The sequence below is a fragment of the Ailuropoda melanoleuca genome, chromosome 2 (genome assembly GCF_002007445.2).
Source record: "Ailuropoda melanoleuca isolate Jingjing chromosome 2, ASM200744v2, whole genome shotgun sequence".
Taxonomy (NCBI): Eukaryota; Metazoa; Chordata; class Mammalia; order Carnivora; family Ursidae; genus Ailuropoda; species Ailuropoda melanoleuca.
Window position 1 is genome coordinate 187,645,615 of NC_048219.1, and position 18,424 is coordinate 187,664,038.

Consider the following 18,424-nt stretch of genomic DNA (forward strand, 5'->3'; position numbering starts at 1 on the left):
TTTGAAAAAATGTAAGTTAGTTTGACCAAGAAAGTCTTTTTTATAAAAGTGTAAAAAAAAAAATTCATAGCAGATTTTTAAAATCGGTAGTGTTCTCTCCTCATAGGAAATGATGTAATTCAGCAAGTTCCTTGAAAACAATGGATTCTTATGACTACAGAACTATTCATCTTAGAAATTGACGAGCGTGCAAATGATTAGAATCTGCGACAATGAACATCGTTCCACAATCTGTGAGATACATGCCATCCGGTTGAATTAACAGTAACAGTCCTCAGCAGTGCGAGGGGTTCCATTTATCTCCACTCCCTGTTGAGTAGAGTAGGGGTCCCCCCGACCTGTTGGACAAGGGGCAGCAGCCACTGCAAAGGCTCCCAACCCTGTCCCTTCCTTGTAGCCCCTCCCCGACCCACGGAGCTCAACCCATCAGAGAAATGCAACATTGCTCCTCTCCACAGCACGGCTGGGAACTTCTAATAGTTTACACGGACGCTGAGGGAGCCTGACCTTGGCATTTGTTCATTTAACCTTTAGGAAGTTTCCTGGCAAAATAGATTAAAAACACCGTGGGCAATATCTTTAAGTACTTTCACGGCCTTCTCTTTTTCACAAGGAAAAGTTCCGAGATGTGTGTGCTTCCCAAACAAGAGGAAGATTAACATCTTCACTGCTGGCTAGATGTCTTAGGAGCCCGTCATTATGCCTTGACATGCTCTTTGTATACTGGGTTTCATTAACAAATCGCTAATAGGCCAGTACCCACCAGGGCAAACGGAACCAGTTATGTTCGGCTAAATCATGTAACTAACATGGGAGGGTCTCAGAAAACAAGAGATAAGGGTCTTGTGGGAAGTGACATGTAGCCCTGGTCATGCTAAAAACCATTTTTCTGAAATTTTAACTTCTGGTTAGAAATCAAAGACAAGTACTCACTTGTCTTACCATTTTCTCGAGACGATGCCAGAAATAAAATGCCCTAACGTGTGCACAAAAAAAAAAAAAAAAAAAAAAAAAAAAAAGGTAGCAATGGAGCAGGAAGCTTACAGAAGTGGGGGGAGGGGAAGAAGAAAGATCAACAGTCTCTAGTTTATTATGAATAGAAAGAAATTTCCAGAATTTACGAACACCCACATTGTTCATTCCAAAGAGAGCTCTTGATTTAAAGGGATCACCCAAGTCTCCTCCTCTTTACAGTATATACAATGGAAGACTTTGATTTCCTTTGCTTGTAATTTTGTTTCCATTCAATGGCCAATTTTAAGCTGACACTTGAAAATACCCCGTAGAATATATCCTTCTTCAGTTTAATTAACATGGCCTATTGCCTTACAGGAAAAAATACAAAATTAAGATCAATTCTTGTAAGGATCTCAGCTCAACATCAGGGCTATATTACAAGAGATAGTATCCGCAAATATAACTATACAATTGAGAACCATCTAATGGCACTATGATTCTTATTATATTATTTTTCTGAATTACAATCTTAAAACAAGGATCGTACCCTAGTCTACTCTTGTCAGCCTTGTTTTAAGTATCTGCCCCACTCTTTACAACAGAACACTGTATACCTCAGCTCCACATCCAAAAAAAGATGTGCTGTAAGAAAAGTTACATTTTAATTAAAAAATTACACATATAAATCAAAACCTATGTTAAATATTTAATATTCTCTCCACCCAACACGAACAGTTTTCTATGAAATAATTTACAAGGATGCTTTGTCATACACAGTTTCAGCAGCAGATGAAATGGATCTTGTAAATGCAATGAGAGTAAACCCATTCTCTCGTGGCGTGGTGGTGGGCACATCAGCTCACGTGGCCAGCTAAGTCCTTAAGGTCGAAGATGAAGTTTATGCAGACTCATGGTTCGGGTGTCACAGTGCTTTTTTGCTTGGCACAATATAAGTACGTGCAGTTCAGTCAAGGAACTCCTGAGGATTGCAGAAAGTAAACAAACTGAAATGAATGCATCGTACCATCTACTGAGGAGAAAGATGTGAGGTCCTGGTTGTGAATCATGAAATATTCAGAGTCTGGGTACCCATGAGGAAAGGGAGGATTTGCTGAGGTCATTCAGGTCTTCATTCTGAAAAGGAAAACAAAAGGATTCGTCACCCCGGGCCTCACAAAATGCAAGTTCCATCAGTTTTGAAGGGTTTTTCTTTAAAAAGGAGGCAGTGTCAGAGAGGCAGAAGTTACGGGCACAAACAGTACTGTGTACTTAAATAAAATCAACACGCTGTATTTAACTTTCCCCCCCTTTCAAAATGCAAGAGTCTAAAGCAAATACAAACTCAAAATAGTCAATATTAAATCAGTCAACAGATCGATGTGATTTGGAGGTTTCAGAGTCTAGTAACACAAAAACACAAAATACTTTGATGTTCTGAGGATCTGAACAAAAATGTGAATTATAGTTGTTGGGTCAAAGTATATAAAATACGGTAAGCAGGTTACAGTCAGGCTATGCTTCACCTTCTTTTGGTTCAAAGTCAACTGCAGATTTTAGAATTTCTTTTTTTTTTTTAAAGATTTTATTTATTTATGTGACAGAGAGACAGCCAGGGAGAGAGGGAACACAGCAGGGGAGTGGGAGAGGAAGAAGCAGGCTCCCAGGGGAGGAGCCCGATGTGGGACTCGATCCCAGGTCGCCGGGATCTCACCCTGAGCCGAAGGCAGACGCTTAACGACTGCGCTACCCAGGCGCCCCCAGATTTTAGAATTTCAAGTTGCAGGGCCTAACATTACAAAATCTGAAGTCAGCTTCTAACATGACATTGCTTGACGTGAGCATTTTAGATGCAAAAGGAGACCCAAGTGAAACAGACGTAGTTAATCATTAAATTAAAAAAGAAAGGGATTCTGATTTAGATCTAATAGAAATGCTATTCTGGCAGAAGCACATGGTTTCTATGCAATTCCAGAAGGCAGACCTTGTGAGGCACTACCCAGGCCCTTCCAGAGACGAGACACCTTATTTAACCTCATAAGCCCTCTTCTGCTCTCCAGTATTAACACTAGTCCTTCTGAAACCCACATTTTTCTATGTAATCCAAAGTTATCTATAAATACCAAGATTTATAGAATGGTGCAGAGTAGATAATAAATGCTGCCGAATGGGTAATTCGTTGCATTACATACTAGGGGGGATATAAAGATGAATTGTGCTACAGGCCCTGCCTTCTAGAAAATCCAAAAAGGAAGGTAAGCTTCATTCATAAATAGAAAGAATGCAAAAGAAAAAGGGGGTACATCCCATGCACAGGGAAGGTGCTCTCGCTGCAAGGAGGGAGGGAAAGAAGGCTCCTAGCCGGGAAGAGCAAGGAAGTATAGCTCACTGACGCGTCTGGCTTGGACTGGAAGAAAAAGAATAGTCTGGGGATGTGGAAACGGGCTCCTTATCTTTGCTGCTCACTGAATCCCCAGAGCCTCGCACAGGGGCTGGCGCACAGTGAAAACTCAACTAAATATGACTGGAAAGAATCAAAGGGACAAAGCCCAGGTCCCACTGAGAGCATGTGATAAAATGAGTTCTGGGGAAGGGTATGGCCAGGGGCAGGCCAGGTGGAAAGGGATGGGTTGTGTTGAATCCTAAGGTATGTGAAAAGGGGTCACAGGAGGTAGACCTGCAAATGTGGGTGGGACAGATGGTGAAGAATCTCGAATGAAAGGCAAAAGTACCTTTACCTAAGTCTAGGGACAACAGGACACGTTTCCGGGTATGTCCAGATGAAGCACTACTAATCCATGTCAGCACCAAGGAAAGGAACAGCTTCCACAAGCCATACAGTGTATATGTTGCCGACACAACTGCTTGTCTCTCTCTTCCCTGGAAGCAGAGTATGGCTGGGACCAGTCAGCATTCACCATTTGGCTTTCAGGTAAGCGGAAATTTACTAAACATGGACTCCAGTTTTATGAGATTTCTGTTTTTGTTTTTTTTAATATTAACGCTGCCCCTAAATGACAGGTAAACACTCTCTTTTTCTACAGACGAAATAAAGACTTCCCATGGAGACACCCATGTAAAAACAAAAAAAGGACTCCAGGCTTGTCCCTCTGATTGTCAGAAAAACAGGTCTTACTTTGCGTGGTTCCTACAAGCGAAAGGAAAACCCACCCCTTCAAAAACCCCGGAGACCGATCTCCAGATCGCTTATTTATTTTCAAGATTTTTCTGAACTCACACTGCAATCTCTCAGAATGTTCCTACAAGCTCTGTAGACAGAGCTTCCCACAGCTTCACCGCTCTGGGCCCAAGATGAAGTGGGAAGTCCACACTTTATTAAAGGGCTTGAGACAAACAAACAAAATGCTTATTTATAGAAGGGGGGGGGCAGGATGAGCGAAGGGCACGTGGTGGTATGCTTTTCATTTTATACCTGGCTCTCAGCCAGAAGGGCTGAATGAACAGCTCAGCACACCACAAACTGTATCCAGTTTTGTCCTCGCACGTGCCAACCTGCGTGGATGCAGAGGGGCAAAGATTGGGGGCCTCTCTGAGGAGGGAAAACACTCCGGCTTCACCAGATGCTGAGATCTATTGCTTTGGGCCACCCTGAACCCCTCCCTGTAATTTCCCACAAGTATGTATGTTCAAAGAGCAGGAAATAAAAGGATCTATCAGTGGCACCATAAACTGTCCCTCTAAAGTCTTAGTGCACTACTCTTCGAAGCCCTTTATCGTCAATCCTGATCAACACATGTCTCAGCCACTAATGCCACCTGCTTGTGCCATCACCTTGGGGATCTCTGAAAAAGGGAGCCAGTGGGAAAGAGGGGGGCTCTGCTGAGGGGGAGGAGATGGGCACAGAGGCGATCAACAGGCAACAGAGGCCAGGAAAAACTTCAAGGGAAAGTCTGAAGTTCACATCTGTTTACCTTTGTTCAAGGGGTGTGTGTGTGTGTGTGTGTGCGCGCGCGTGCGCGCGCACATAAAACGTAGTTCCTGAGTAAATGATATGGGTTTTTAAAAGACACCCCTGAGTGAGAACAGTCCTTTCCTGCAGCCTCTTTGGGGTCTGCACACTTATTTCAAGCATGCAGCCAAGCCTTTGGAAGCATTTTTGGAATGCTTTCTCAAGTTCCCATTTCTTTTTCGTGATTGCCTTCTCAGCCTTGGGCATTATCTTTTGAATGGTCTCCATAGCAGCCAGTCTCGGCCCTTTGAGGGCATATTTGATCTGTGGAAATGGCCAAAAAGCTCTGAGAGTCAAATATGGTGAATAAAGGGGCTGATTAAACTGGGTAATGGTTCCAAGTGAGGTATTATCTAAAACCAGAGAACCCCAAAACCAAGGTTCCCCGCACATAGCTGTTCACAATTGCTCTGATGAGTTTTGTTGGAAATGAACTCTGAGGACATTGCAGACAGACCTTAGCATAGGTTCCTGGGACTAAAGTTCATTTGCCTTTATCCCTGCCTCGACACAACTGTGGTCAAGAAGGCCACAAATGCATTTGAAGAAAGGCCCACATGTATATCAGACATTTTGGGGATATGTTTTTAAAAAACCAACACCCACATTAGGCTCCCGCAGTCATTCGATTCAAGAAACATCTGTTGAATGACAAATAAAAACGCAGTGAAAAGGACGATTCTAAGCACTGAAGAGGAAGCCACGGGTAGAGGTACTTTGACGCACTTTATATCTACAACCCGGACTGGCTCACATCAGCCATATGAAGCAAATATTGCAACAATGTTTTACAAATACAAAAACTCATCTGTAACACCCATGAAGTGGAAACAAAAAAGCAAAACATCTCCTTGGAGAAGAGCTGGGCAAATATCAAATGGTGATGTTCCTATGATACGTCCTCTCCCGTTACCTCACGGGGGAATAACTTCTGAACCCAGAAAGACGATGCACCTGTCATGAGATTTAGTAGCAGGAAATTACATTTTGACAAAATTTCATCACCGCATCCACTCATCTCTTGTCCCCTTCCCTGTGTCTTCTCGTAAGATAAAACCCACCTAACCCTGTTGCCGGTAATGAAAAATGTAATTTTTAAAGCATTATCAAATAAGTCAACACTTGAGCGATGCTACTTGAGACCTACGGATTACTGTGTTATTGCATCCGGTCGGAATTTACATCTTCTGGACTCGACCCACTTAAACTATGCCTACGAGAGCTGAAAAACAGATAAAGCTCCTGCTTCCCTTCACACTCAGCCTTCTGATTAGGCTTCACTGTAAAGCAGCTGAAAACAGCAAAAGGTCATGATACATGTACAGTGAAGGATCCATACCCTTTCAACAATGAATTTTTGGTCCAACCCATTAACTAAAAGTTTTATATTGTATTCAGATGCCTCGAAACCTCCTGCCAATTTGTTGAGTCAAGGGCAACACAGTTATAAATAAATATCTCGTTAAAGTATTACTAGCAGTTTCTACTTCCACTAAGAAAGCAGGAGTAAAATATTCTAAGTTGCTTGGCTATTGTCATATACCAAAATGTAGCCACAAAATAACTCTTCCTCACACAACTATGCTGAAAAAAAAAATGACTATCGTAATGACTTTTCTTCAGTGGAGATCATTGTTTGAAATCTTACATTGTAGACTGAACTAGAAAAATTTGTATAAATGAATTCCTCCACTTAAAGAAATGTGTCAAAACAGCACATTTCTCTTTCACTTAAAATAAACAGCTGTGACTTAAAAAAATTCTTGACTATAATATAGAAAATGTATACACCACAGGAAAATGTAAAGAAGAACTCAACATTTCTTGAATTCTTGTCACCCAGGGAAAGCCACGATTCAGCTGTGGTTCTACTGTTTGCTTCAAGGACCTGAACTTTTAAAATTCTGCATTCAATGTCAAAACTGTTTCAATAGGACAGGAAAATAATGTTTCCATCATATTTAGATCTTCCCTGTTCCTAAAAAATCTGTGATGAGAAGATATTTGAAATGTTAACCGACTTTTAAACCTTCTTGGTATTCTATTCCTTCCCCCTCCTCCCAATTCATTGTGTATGGGGAGGGGTATGGCAGGCTTTGACGTCCAAAAGCCCAAATCCTTAAGGGAATGGCACAGGCAAAGTATGCAGAACAGGACGGGAGACTCCCTCTCAGAAGAGAAAACAGTTCCTTTCGCCTGGGAATAAAGAGAGAAATGGTTGGCACGGTGTGTAGCTCCGTCCGTGTTAGGATGCTGAATACGGCACCTGTGACCTCTAATCTTGTCTTCCCAAGCCTGTCAATTTCCTATTTGACAAAATTATATTCAACTGCATTGCACTACTGTGACCACGATCCATTCTTCAGCCGCTTCATTGATGCTGATGCAATAATTCCTGCTACCTCTAATTCAGAGAAGATCAAGTCTTCTAGAATGCTTACATATTAATAAGGCACCTTATAAAACAGTGCAAAAGTATTCGTTTTTAAGCATACCTGATTCTGGTGAATAGGCCAGTAAATTAAAAAAAAAATCATCAGTATTAAATAAATTCATAGTCCCAGGAGTATATAGGTGCCCTGCATTTTAACATTTTCGCTATTCAATCTCCATTGGATAAGGGAGACCACTGACCCATCTGATGGGCTGTGTAAGGCTTATTAAAGAAACTTCCTGACTTAGAGTTTGGTTCTACCAACCGGGGGTTGGGGGGCAACATTTAGGGAGGAGCTCAGTCATGTTAGCTATGGTAATCACCTACATATAAAGAAAAGCTAACTCCAGAGGGCTTCAAGTTCTGGACACGAGGAAAATCACTCTGCTCTTTACAAGGTGCACCTGGAAGTGTCAGGGCAAGCTGAGACTCTGGCAAAGGACAGAACTAAGCTGGGGGGGGGGGGGGGGGAAGAGGATGGATGGATGGATGATTGGAAGGAAGGAAGGAAGGGGGGAGGGAGGGAGAGAGGAAGGAAAGGAAGGGAAGGCAAGGGGGAAGAAAGAAGGAAGGAAGGAGAAAAGAAAAAGCAAGACAGGATTGAACTAAAGAATTAAAGTTAGAGGTAAGACCACAAGACGTCTGCTTCTTAACAAGAAGCTAAACCAACATCTTTTACAATAGGCCAGAACTGAACTGGCAAGGCTTGGTTTTGTGGTCTTAAAAGGCAAAGGGTAACTGACCAGCCAGGCCAGTGTTTTCACAGAGATGCTTTAAGAGCACTTTTGCCTGGTGCGAGTCACATGGGCGAGAGCTGGTGCAGATAACAAGGTTGCTGGCCAGGCCTTCCAGCGTGCGGGGCTGCCAGGGAGGAACATTCAGGGAGAGCTGCCAACATGTGAGAGGCCACCTCGCTCCAGTTCCCCTTTTGTCCCAGTGAAAGTCCTTCTGGCAGGGTTGGTGACTTCAGGAGCCCACCAGTGAAGAAAGGCACATTATTATGAAAAGAAGAGAAGAGAGGGGCTGACCCAGGAGCTGACGGTCCAGCCTGCGCGCCTCTGCTGTGAATCCGGTCAGCACTGTGGACCTCTCCCACCCCAGCAACAAAGGGCAGGAGCTGGGGCGGGAAACTTGTCCAGAGGGTTAGAGATTTATGGAGAAGACAGATGAAAACAAAAACAACAACATATGGTTCGCAACAATTAAAAGTATTCTGCCAGGGGCGCCTGGCTGGCTCAGTCAGTGGAGCGTGTGACTCTTGATCTTGGGGTCCTAAGTTCGAGCTCCATGCTGGGTATGGAGAGTACTCAAACATAAAATCTTAAAAAAGAAAAAAAGTATCCTGCCAATAATGTATTAAGGAAATCTGAATAAGCATTCAGAAATCTTTTAAGCTGCAGAATATCCACTTTAGTTATTTCCCATTCTTTTTATTAATAGGGAGTGTGCTGATAAAGCAGAAGATAAGGCAAATGGGGGTTCAACACCATAAGAGCTCTTACCCCATCACCTCGCAACGGAACTCAAAACGTCCCCAACCTCTCTTCCACCGAAATTAGAATGCCTCCCCACATGCATGACAGTCAAGGTAACAGAACTCCGAGAAACAATCCCTCTACATTACAAGTCAGACCCCATAACGTGGAACGGGAAGCTTTAATTTTAATGGAGCTCAACCAAAATAACCCTATTGCTTGAAGACATGAAAGTAAGATGATGCCCTCTTCCTTACCTGAGAAAGCAAGTCATAAAAGTCAGGCTTTCTTCTCCTTTCATGGGACCTATTTCTGCAGTATATGCTCTCTCCTAGGAATTAAACTCCAGTTCTGAGGTTTATGGTTTCTACTGTAATTTCTTTTTTTTTTTTTTAAAGATTTTATTTCTTTATTCGACAGAGATAGAGACAGCCAGCGAGAGAGGGANCTGTAATTTCTTTTTTTTTTTTTTTAAAGATTTTATTTCTTTATTCGACAGAGATAGAGACAGCCAGCGAGAGAGGGAACACAAGCAGGGGGAGTGGGAGAGGAAGAAGCAGGCTCATAGTGGAAGAGGCCTGATGTGGGGCTCGATCCCACAACGCTGGGATCACGCCCTGAGCTGAAGGCAGACGCTTTAACCGCTGTGCCACCCAGGCGCCCCGTTTATATTGTAATTTCACATCAGTTTGTTGTTTTGTTTTTTTTAATGTTCAGAAATACAGGATATAGGTTTTATTGGTCTGGCTTTGATACAAACCAGTAGACTTAAATTAAAATCCCAACGTAGTTTACAATGTGGTGTAGACATAGTAAAAAAGTGTTTGCGATACCATTTCTGTAATTAGGCAAAAGAGAACCAACCAGGCTCAGCCCGGTCATACTGCCTTTAATTTTTCTGCTAAACACGAAATAGATTTCACATTCTTTGCACACTCCCCAGAGTCCTATCAGAAATTGCTTCAAGAAAGCAAGTGCCTGATTTTACATTTGAGCAACTGTCGGACTACCTAATTGTTTCTTATCAACCATCAGCAGCTCTTCCGAAAGAGCCTAAGAACCAGAGCATAGACCTAGCGTTCACACAGACGGCCCTGGGTCTGCAGCAGGCTGAGGTAAGGATCATTAACACCACTGACATCACTTTTGGCAGCTGGAGAAAAGGGAAAACCTGTGTTTAATCTACTTCCTACTCACCACAAGTTTTAGCCGGAGTCCCCGATAATATGGGTTGTGGTTGACTTTATGGAAGAACTTGGTAATGCAAGAAAAATGTACTGAACTGAACAAGCATCTTTAAAAGGAACCATGAGGTACCCCAGCCGTATGGCCCTGATCTTATGGAGGTATTCTGGTCATTAAACGGGCCCAACGGACGGCAGGGCCATTCCCAACTGTTCCCGGTGAGGTCAAGCTCACTAGAAGACCTTCCCTTCTGCACACATCTAATTAACATCTCCTGGAGGCCATCATCATAAATCACAGAGAGAAAGGTTTTACCCTTTGTCTTCCTTCTTGCATTGAGAACTATGGGGAGATTGTGGGGAAGAATTTCATCCAGATTCTTCAACGTTGGGTGAGCTGTTGTTACTTCTGGGGTCTAAATGATGAATGAAAATTGTCTGAAACCCATCGAAACTGGTCATTGATACAGAAGTATAGGGCAGTATATTTCAAATGTATTCAGTGCACAACTGTGACTCGTTCTACCTTAAGAATTCTTGTTAAAGAAGTGCAAGTCATAAAGATTTCTGGGCTATGAAAGCAAGTCTTAAAAGTTGGTGTGAAGGAAGATGGAAAATTGTCCCATCCGTCTTAGGCTACAGAAGGCCACAGGTGGGACCTCTGTGTAACTGGGTTATGGTCAAGATAAGCTCTAACGCTGCTTGCAATAAAGTAATGCAACCAATGTGTATTTCCCTTGAGTTGCCACGACCTGATTGATGAGTATTCTGTATGGGATTCTGAATCCTAAAGTATAATTTAGGAAATTCAATCCCAAAAATGTTACTTTGAGAATGAGGACGGTTCTGCCACATGGCTGTTACGCTTTTTACAGCCTGATCAATTTTAACTCAAAACTTATTTCCAAGTTAAAATTTAAAAGGAGACTAAGACAACTTACTTGATCTCTCGTCCGTCTGTGATTCTGGGCACATGACTAACTCTCTTCATCTCAATGTTTTCATTTGTAACATGGGGATCACAGTACCCATTTCATAGGGTTATCCCTTGAGGTTAAATGAGATAATACATGAAAAATTCTCATCGCTGTGCCTAACACGCTGTGAGCCCTCAAATGTCAGCTCTTATTGTAAGACTTCTTATTAAGAACTAGATATCCCTGGATCTCCAATTTTCTCCTGATGCCTGAAAACACACACCAACCAAAAATGTGCTGGTGGATCTGGGAAACAAGAATGAATCCATTGGCCAGATGCCAGCCAGGGGCCGAGGCTGAAGCCAAGATCAGGATGTGTCTTGGGAAGGGAGACAACATTATTTGAGAGAGGAGGTGGTATGGGGGAAGTGGCAGAACAAAAAGAAAAGGTAAACATAGTAGAGGTGAAGCTAAAAATAAGACCCTGGGATAAAATTTTAGACAATGACCCATCTACCTACACAGGGAACAGCAGAGTTAAATATCAGGACAGATAGCATTAGCATATCTTTGAGCAGATCTTAAATTAATGCTATCCACAGAAACACTGCTGAAAGCCCCCTTCTATTGGTTTCTCAGAAGAAATGAGAAGCCTGAAGCCCTCCACCCCCCCATTCCTTCTAAGTCGGCTAATGAAAGACTTGCAATGCTCCATGAAAGGATTCACAAAGAATTCTCCTGAATAGGCTTAAATGGATGTTCCGTGAGATTCTTAGGCACTATTTCCAGGTTCCGCAGAAGCATGTTTCTAATTGTTGGGGGAGGAAATGGGTGGCTTTTGTTTCCGAATTCTTGTCCCCAGTCTTGCCTCTGAAGGAACTGAACAGAAGTGTGACACAGCCAGTCAACACTGCCTGCCTTACTTGACAAAAAATTGCTGCCAGACACACACGGCTAATGGTTGGGCAGCTGGAGGGGGTCGAAACTGGAAAGATAATCTGAAATAACTGATAATGTATACACTGCTTGCCTCTCTAAGGTCTTTGAAGCAGACAATGGTGCAGATTTCTAAGTGACTGCAAACACTTCTCTGTTGTCCAGGAGAAGGAGGCAAAATTCTTCCAGTTGACAAGGAGTGGCTGCCCTTTCACCCGCTGACCCCAGAGTTCGTGGTCCTCTGCTTTCATCTCTCAAGTCTCACTTCCATGTTGGCCTTGTTCCTCTCTCTGTTCCCCATTATCTGACATCTCAGCCTTTCGGTTTTTCATTTGGAGAATGGCATCCGCTGATAAGTTCCCCGGGACGGCGTGCTGAGCTGAGCTGCACCAGGTCCCGAGCTGGCCACCAGCTGAACTAGAAGCCTCCTGAGGACAGCGGGGCCAAATTCTTCTTTACGAGGTGGTGGCAACTCTCAACTAAGGGATCCTTATGAACGATATATCTCAGGGGTGCCTGGGCGGCTCAGTTGGTTGAACTTCTGACTTGATTTCAGCTCAGGTCATGATCTCAGGGTCATGGAATCAAGCCCCACATCGGGCTCCTCACTCAGCACAGAGTCTGCTTGTCCCCCTCCCTCTGCTTCTTTTTCCTCCCTCCCCAGCCTCCACTCACACGTGCTCTCTCTCAAATAAATAAATAAATTTTTTTTAAAGATTTAATTTATTTATTTGACAGAGAGAGTGACAGAGGGAACACAAGCAGGGGGAGTGGAGAGGGAGAAGCAGGATCCCCTTGGAGCAGAGAGCCCGATGTGGGGCTCAATCCCAGGACCCCGGGATCATGACATGAGCCAAAGGCAGACGCTTCACTGACTGAGCCACCCAGGCACCCCAAATAAATAAACAAATCTTAAAAAAAAAAAAAAAAGAGTATCAGTGGCCCTGAGGGGATCAGAGCCCCAGGAGAGATAGAGGGGGATCTGTGAAGGTGATCCCCAGGCCCACTTGTGTGCCAGGCAGCAACCATCTGGATTTCAGCTAAAATGCACTCATGGGGCTAAACCACTTTTCTCTGCGGAGGCCTTCTAGCCTCCAAGCATTTCACCAAATCTCGAGTCCTCAATTTGGGTGGCAGGAATAATCTCTCCCTGCAAGAGATATTTGGCAATGCCTGGAAACATTTTCGGTTGTCACAACTGTGGGTGGGATGAGGTGGGAGAGAAGCTGTTGGCATCTAGTGGGTGGAGGCCAAGAAAACGCCTAAACCTCCCACCACACACAGGACGGCCACCTGCAACAAAGAACTATCTGGCCCCAGATGTCAATGGAGCCGAGGCTGAGAAACCACACTCCAGAGCTGTTGCTGAAGCCACCAAATGCGCTTGTTAACTGTTTCTGGGGAGCACACCCATTCTGTGGACGAGAGTGAGGGAAGGGGTAGGTGTTCCTGTTCCAAGGTCATCCTTTATTTATGACGGCCACAGTTCCAGAATCCCGATGGGTACACTCCATGCTCACAGCCTCTCCCAATTTGTCACTGCTGGAAACTTATTCCGCTATATCCCATTCTGTTCCTTTTCTACGAGAAGACAGCTGATCTGATTATCCAGTCCGGGCCCATGTTTTCACGTGTCCCTCCTCACAGGAAAACAAGACTGTCTGGATGTGATGCAAAAGCAATGACTAAAGAGGGGAGAATACCAGGCACGGTGGAGGCCAAAGCAACAGAGTCTGGGGAAGACCAGCAGGTGTGAGGCTGCTCCGTCCACACTGACCTTGAAAGACAGATGGACCCCACGAGCAGATACCCCTGGTCACTCCCAGGCATGTATCTCATCCAACTGAGCCAGTACTTTGTGGTTGGTCTTGGACAAGTCACTTGACCTTGCTTTGCTTCCACAATTCAATGAAATGGAGAAAACATCTAGTCCTCACAATCATTTGTAAAACTCAGTAAGAACGAAGACTTTCCTTTTGTTATTTGTGACTATTGGTCATGCTCATTGACCTCAAATATCTGGGAGAAAAAAGAAGTTAAGAACGAAGTCCCCCCGTTCCAGAATTAGTCAGCTTTTAAAAATAAATCCACTAACTTTGCTAAGAGGCGACTCCTAAGTCAGAATACCATTTCCAAGGGATTTTTTCATTTTATGAAATACTCACCCTGGAAGATGATTAATTACAAAAAAAAAAAGTCAAAGTTCAAGACAGAAATTTCAGTTGCTGTTTCTAAGTATAAGATGTCTTTCCAGGAGGATACTTTTTGGGTCTGTTTTCCCTAAAACTTAAACTTGACAAATAGCTGGGTGGGGGGCAGAGCACAGAAAGCATCACCAATGAGAGTACGCAGGGTTCAAGATTCTAAAAACTGGACGATGAACAGAAAGAACAAGTTGATTTCCCGGTGGTTAAGTATGAAGCTTTTCAGATGGAACCCGAAGGTAACGGTAATAAGAACAAAGCCTCCTGAAATAAAGCCACAGAAGTCACTGGGTGCTTTAGTTCATAAAGAAAACAGTAGCCTCTATTCTTTCTACATCATTGCCGATGAAGCCGACAGAAGGCCTTCAGAGTAAAACCCAAACGCACAATTTCACCATTATCACCCAACAGCGACAGGCTATACTTAACATTTAATGAACATCCCTATGATGCACGTTGCTTGATTCTGCTCAAAAACGGCCTTACGTTTTAACCATAAAACCATGTCACAAATGGGCACCTCTTGCGTTTGGCTACTCCCGCTTTCCTTCCTGAACAGTATAAGGAAGAGCATGACTACGTAAGTGTCTACGTCAAATCTTATTCTTAGGAGATGCCTCTCTTCCTTCCTGTCCTTCCCCCCTGAGCTCACCTCACTCCCAACCATCAGCAGCACCAGACAGAGCCTCTAAACGTAGCCACTGACTTTACACATAGTATTTCTGCTGGATCCTCCCCACAGAGCTTCCAGTAGAAACAAAGGCCCCCCCAGAGTCCTCCAACAGAAGTGCAAGGATTAAGAGCAGCCAGAGCCTTGCGAATTTCCTCTTTTAACACAGAGCTAGAGGGAATTAACAGGAAGGTGACTTGAGAACCATTCGACATAAGTAAACAGCTGGTGGAAAGTAGTATAAGCACTAACCTAAATATGCAATTGGATGGCAATTATTCCAACTTTTGTTTTAGATTCTTCATTCCCATTTCAACAGGTGACTTCCAATGAGTGACCAAGTCACCGAAGAAAGGGTTCATAGATTAATATAAACAGAACAATCAAAGTAGTCCTACACCTGGTATTACGGGGACTTCCTTGATCCTATGGTTATTGTTAAGAGAATCATGTTGCCTGAGCCCATGAAACCAGTGAAGAATACCACTGAGGTCAGATTTGGGGTCTTCTCACCTCCAACAGTCCTCTTTCTAACCATGAGTCATTAAAATCTTAATAGCCCAACTATTCAGAAAAGAAAAGAGCTCCCTCCCACCCGCCCCCGCAAAAAAGAAAAGATCTCCCCAATGAGCAAAAACAAGGTGGTACCCAATATGAATGCAAAGCAAGATTCTTAGCAGCCAAGTCATTCAACTATACAATGGGGACTTCCATTAGGTAAATGGGGTAACCATATAGCAGAAAAAGACCCAGAAAGTCTCTGAAGGCTATAGATTTATTATAAATGAAGAATACACACCAATTTAGTTCAAAATTATTATAATATCATAGGTATTAAATTAATAGGGATTTGAGATCGATAAACACTAGATATTTCCACTTATTATAATACCATGTCTAGCTTTGGTCTCTACTCTTCAGGCATCCTGGAGAAAAGTACAGAGAAAATAATAATCTAAATTATGAAGTGATAAAATAAAGCCGTCCTTCTCAAAGTTTAATGTGCTTAGGATTTCTTGGGGGTTTTGTTAAAATGCAGATTCTGATTCACTAGGTTTGTGGTAGGGCCCAAGATTCTGCAGGTCTACTGTGCTGCCAGGTGACCCCGATGTTGCTGGTCTGGGGACCACACTCAGAGCAGCAAAGGAGGAAAGAACCTTGAAGAAGAGGGAAAACATACTATTTAATTTCAGTAAAAGAATAATAAGAGGGCTTAACTGGGGACTTTAAGGAGGGCTACATGATAAGTCATCTGTTCTCCATCTCAGGAGGGAAAATGAGCTTAAATTACAGCAATAGTTTTGAACTGAAACAAAAGGAAAAATTTCCAGGCAGAAAGGTTCTAGAAGAGTTAACTGGACAAGAATGAGAAATCTCTGCCTTGGGGCTCCTGAAAAAACACAGAAGGTCTGGATGACTGCAAAGACGACACTGGGAAGACAACAACAGACCCCACACTGATGGGTTTCTTCTACCTGCTTAGTGTTTAGGGTTCAGGAAACTAAAGAGAACTGGGAAAAGAGGGCTGGAAACTGTGATCCAATACATTTCTATCTCTTTAAAAAACACGGATGCAGATTACTTTGATGTCTGGAGGTCCTGGTCAAGAGGAAGTGAGCGGGGCCATGTGTGTTAGCTCACAGATGACAGAACCCAAATAAACAAGCATTCACCACAACCCAAAGGAAAACATACACCCTGCCTTCCAGCCATCTTGACTGGATACCATGACTCCAAGGTATCAAAATGTGGAAAAGACTACACATCAAGCACAGAAGGATGGACTGTTTACTAGTAACTTCCATTCACATCAACAAACAGAAGCAAACTGGTCCGATTTTTAGTTTGCCTTCTTCAAGAGCATGCCCTTCGGTCCAACTTACTAGCAAGTTAGTTACGACAAGGCTCCGTTTTCACGTCAATGAAGCTTTACGGCAGCGCAAAGGTCTTCATTATTTGATGGCAATTTCATTCCCTGGGCCGGACCTGCTGTTCTGACCAGGTGGTGTTGCTTTACTGGTCTGGAAGAGAAGCCCCAGCAAGGCAAGCATAGGTTTCTAATGGCTTTAGGAAATGGAAGGAACATGGGGTGGCCAGAGATACTCCCCAAGAGCTAATTCTAAAACCACTGCTAGGGAGTGCAGTTCGCATGCTATGTGAATGTATGTATGTGAATACATGAGTTGTTTTCCTAAGCAGTGGGGACAGAATGAAAATACATTTCATCAAGGGTTGTGGGATATAGCAGGAATGGAAACTGTCTGCAAGGCACTTACCCTTGTGGCTACCTGATGGTGGAAAGACTTTAGCTCCCCCTGGAGCACTCAGGCACTCGATCAACATCACTGAGCTGCTATTCCTGGTAAACTGGCGCTAAAAATGCCCACTTAGCTCATTGGGCTGTTGTGAGGATTAAATGAGATGGTGATTGTAAAACGTGCCTGACTATTAGGCAATTATAGAACAATCGCAATTATAGAACAATTAATTCAGCCCATCCAGTAGCATGAAACCGTGGACCATGGGAGGGGACTGGAGAAAGAGGAACTCAAAGGAAAAGGAAGGTATTTGCCACAGAAGCTCCCTGCACTTTGCAATACTCCTGGGGTGTCTGCAGAGGAGCACCTCAAAAAATGGTTAAGAGCCCGACAATGACACTCATTGTCAATAGGGAATACTGTCCCATTGTTTTATCACTGGGTATGAAGGTGCTTCCTATTTTTCTCTGAACTTATCATTTTAACAGTTGATCCAGGATTTAAAATGGATTGTCCTTAGCAATTCTAAAGCACCCTAAACATTTTTAAGATTTTAATTATTTATTTATTTGAGAGGGAAAGAGAGCGTGCGTGTGGGTATGTGCGAGTAGGGGAAGGAGCAGAGGGAGAGAGACAAGCAGACGGTGTGCTGAGCTCGGAGCACATCGTGGGGGTCGATCTCATGACCCTGAGATTATGACCTGAGCCAAAATCAAGAGCTGGATGCTTAATTGACTGAGCCACCCAGGTGCCCCAGCACCCCAAACTTTTATAACCTGAATTTTTGTACTTCATTAGCTGAAAGGTAAAATTATATCTAGGCATGGTAGAATCATACTATATTCCACATATGCCCTGAAATTTAATTTTCTGACTCTGTGAATAAACTTCCATTTAACAAACATCGTTTGCCAAATTGTTCCTGATGCTTGTCATCTCTAACTCTGATTTATCATCGTGTTTCATACATAATTGGCACTCAATAAATAACTTTATAGATATAAAGTTATATATAAGAAAATCAGATGCACATATACACATATGCAAAGGTCCATATGACTTGATTAAGAGTAATTTTAGGGGGGCGCCTGGGTGGCACAGCGGTTAAGCATCTGCCTTCGGCTCAGGGCGTGATCCCGGCGTTATGNAAAGGTCCATATGACTTGATTAAGAGTAATTTTAGGGGGGCGCCTGGGTGGCACAGCAGTTAAGCATCTGCCTTAGGCTCTGGGCGTGATCCCGGCGTTATGGGATCGAGCCCCACATCAGGCTCCTCTGCTATGAGCCTGCTTCTTCCTCTCCCACTCCCCCTGCTTGTGTTCCCTCTCTCACTGGCTGTCTCTATCTCTGTCAAATAAATAAATAAAATCTTTAAAAAAAAAAAAAGAGTAATTTTAGGGGCACCTGGGTGGCTCAGTCAGT

The 18,424-nt window shown here is 43.3% G+C and overlaps 1 protein-coding gene across 1 annotated transcript in view; it reads right to left on the reverse strand.

Annotated features, from left to right (window-relative positions):
• Positions 1-1,055: 1,055 nt before the first annotated feature.
• Positions 1,056-18,424, reverse strand: part of IRS1 (insulin receptor substrate 1) — a 60,114-nt gene continuing 42,745 nt past the window's right edge. Inside the window, exon 2 of the mRNA XM_019800192.2 lies at positions 1,056-2,091. The gene's annotated coding sequence lies outside the window, so the exon portion shown is untranslated. The remainder of the gene's footprint in view (positions 2,092-18,424) is intronic.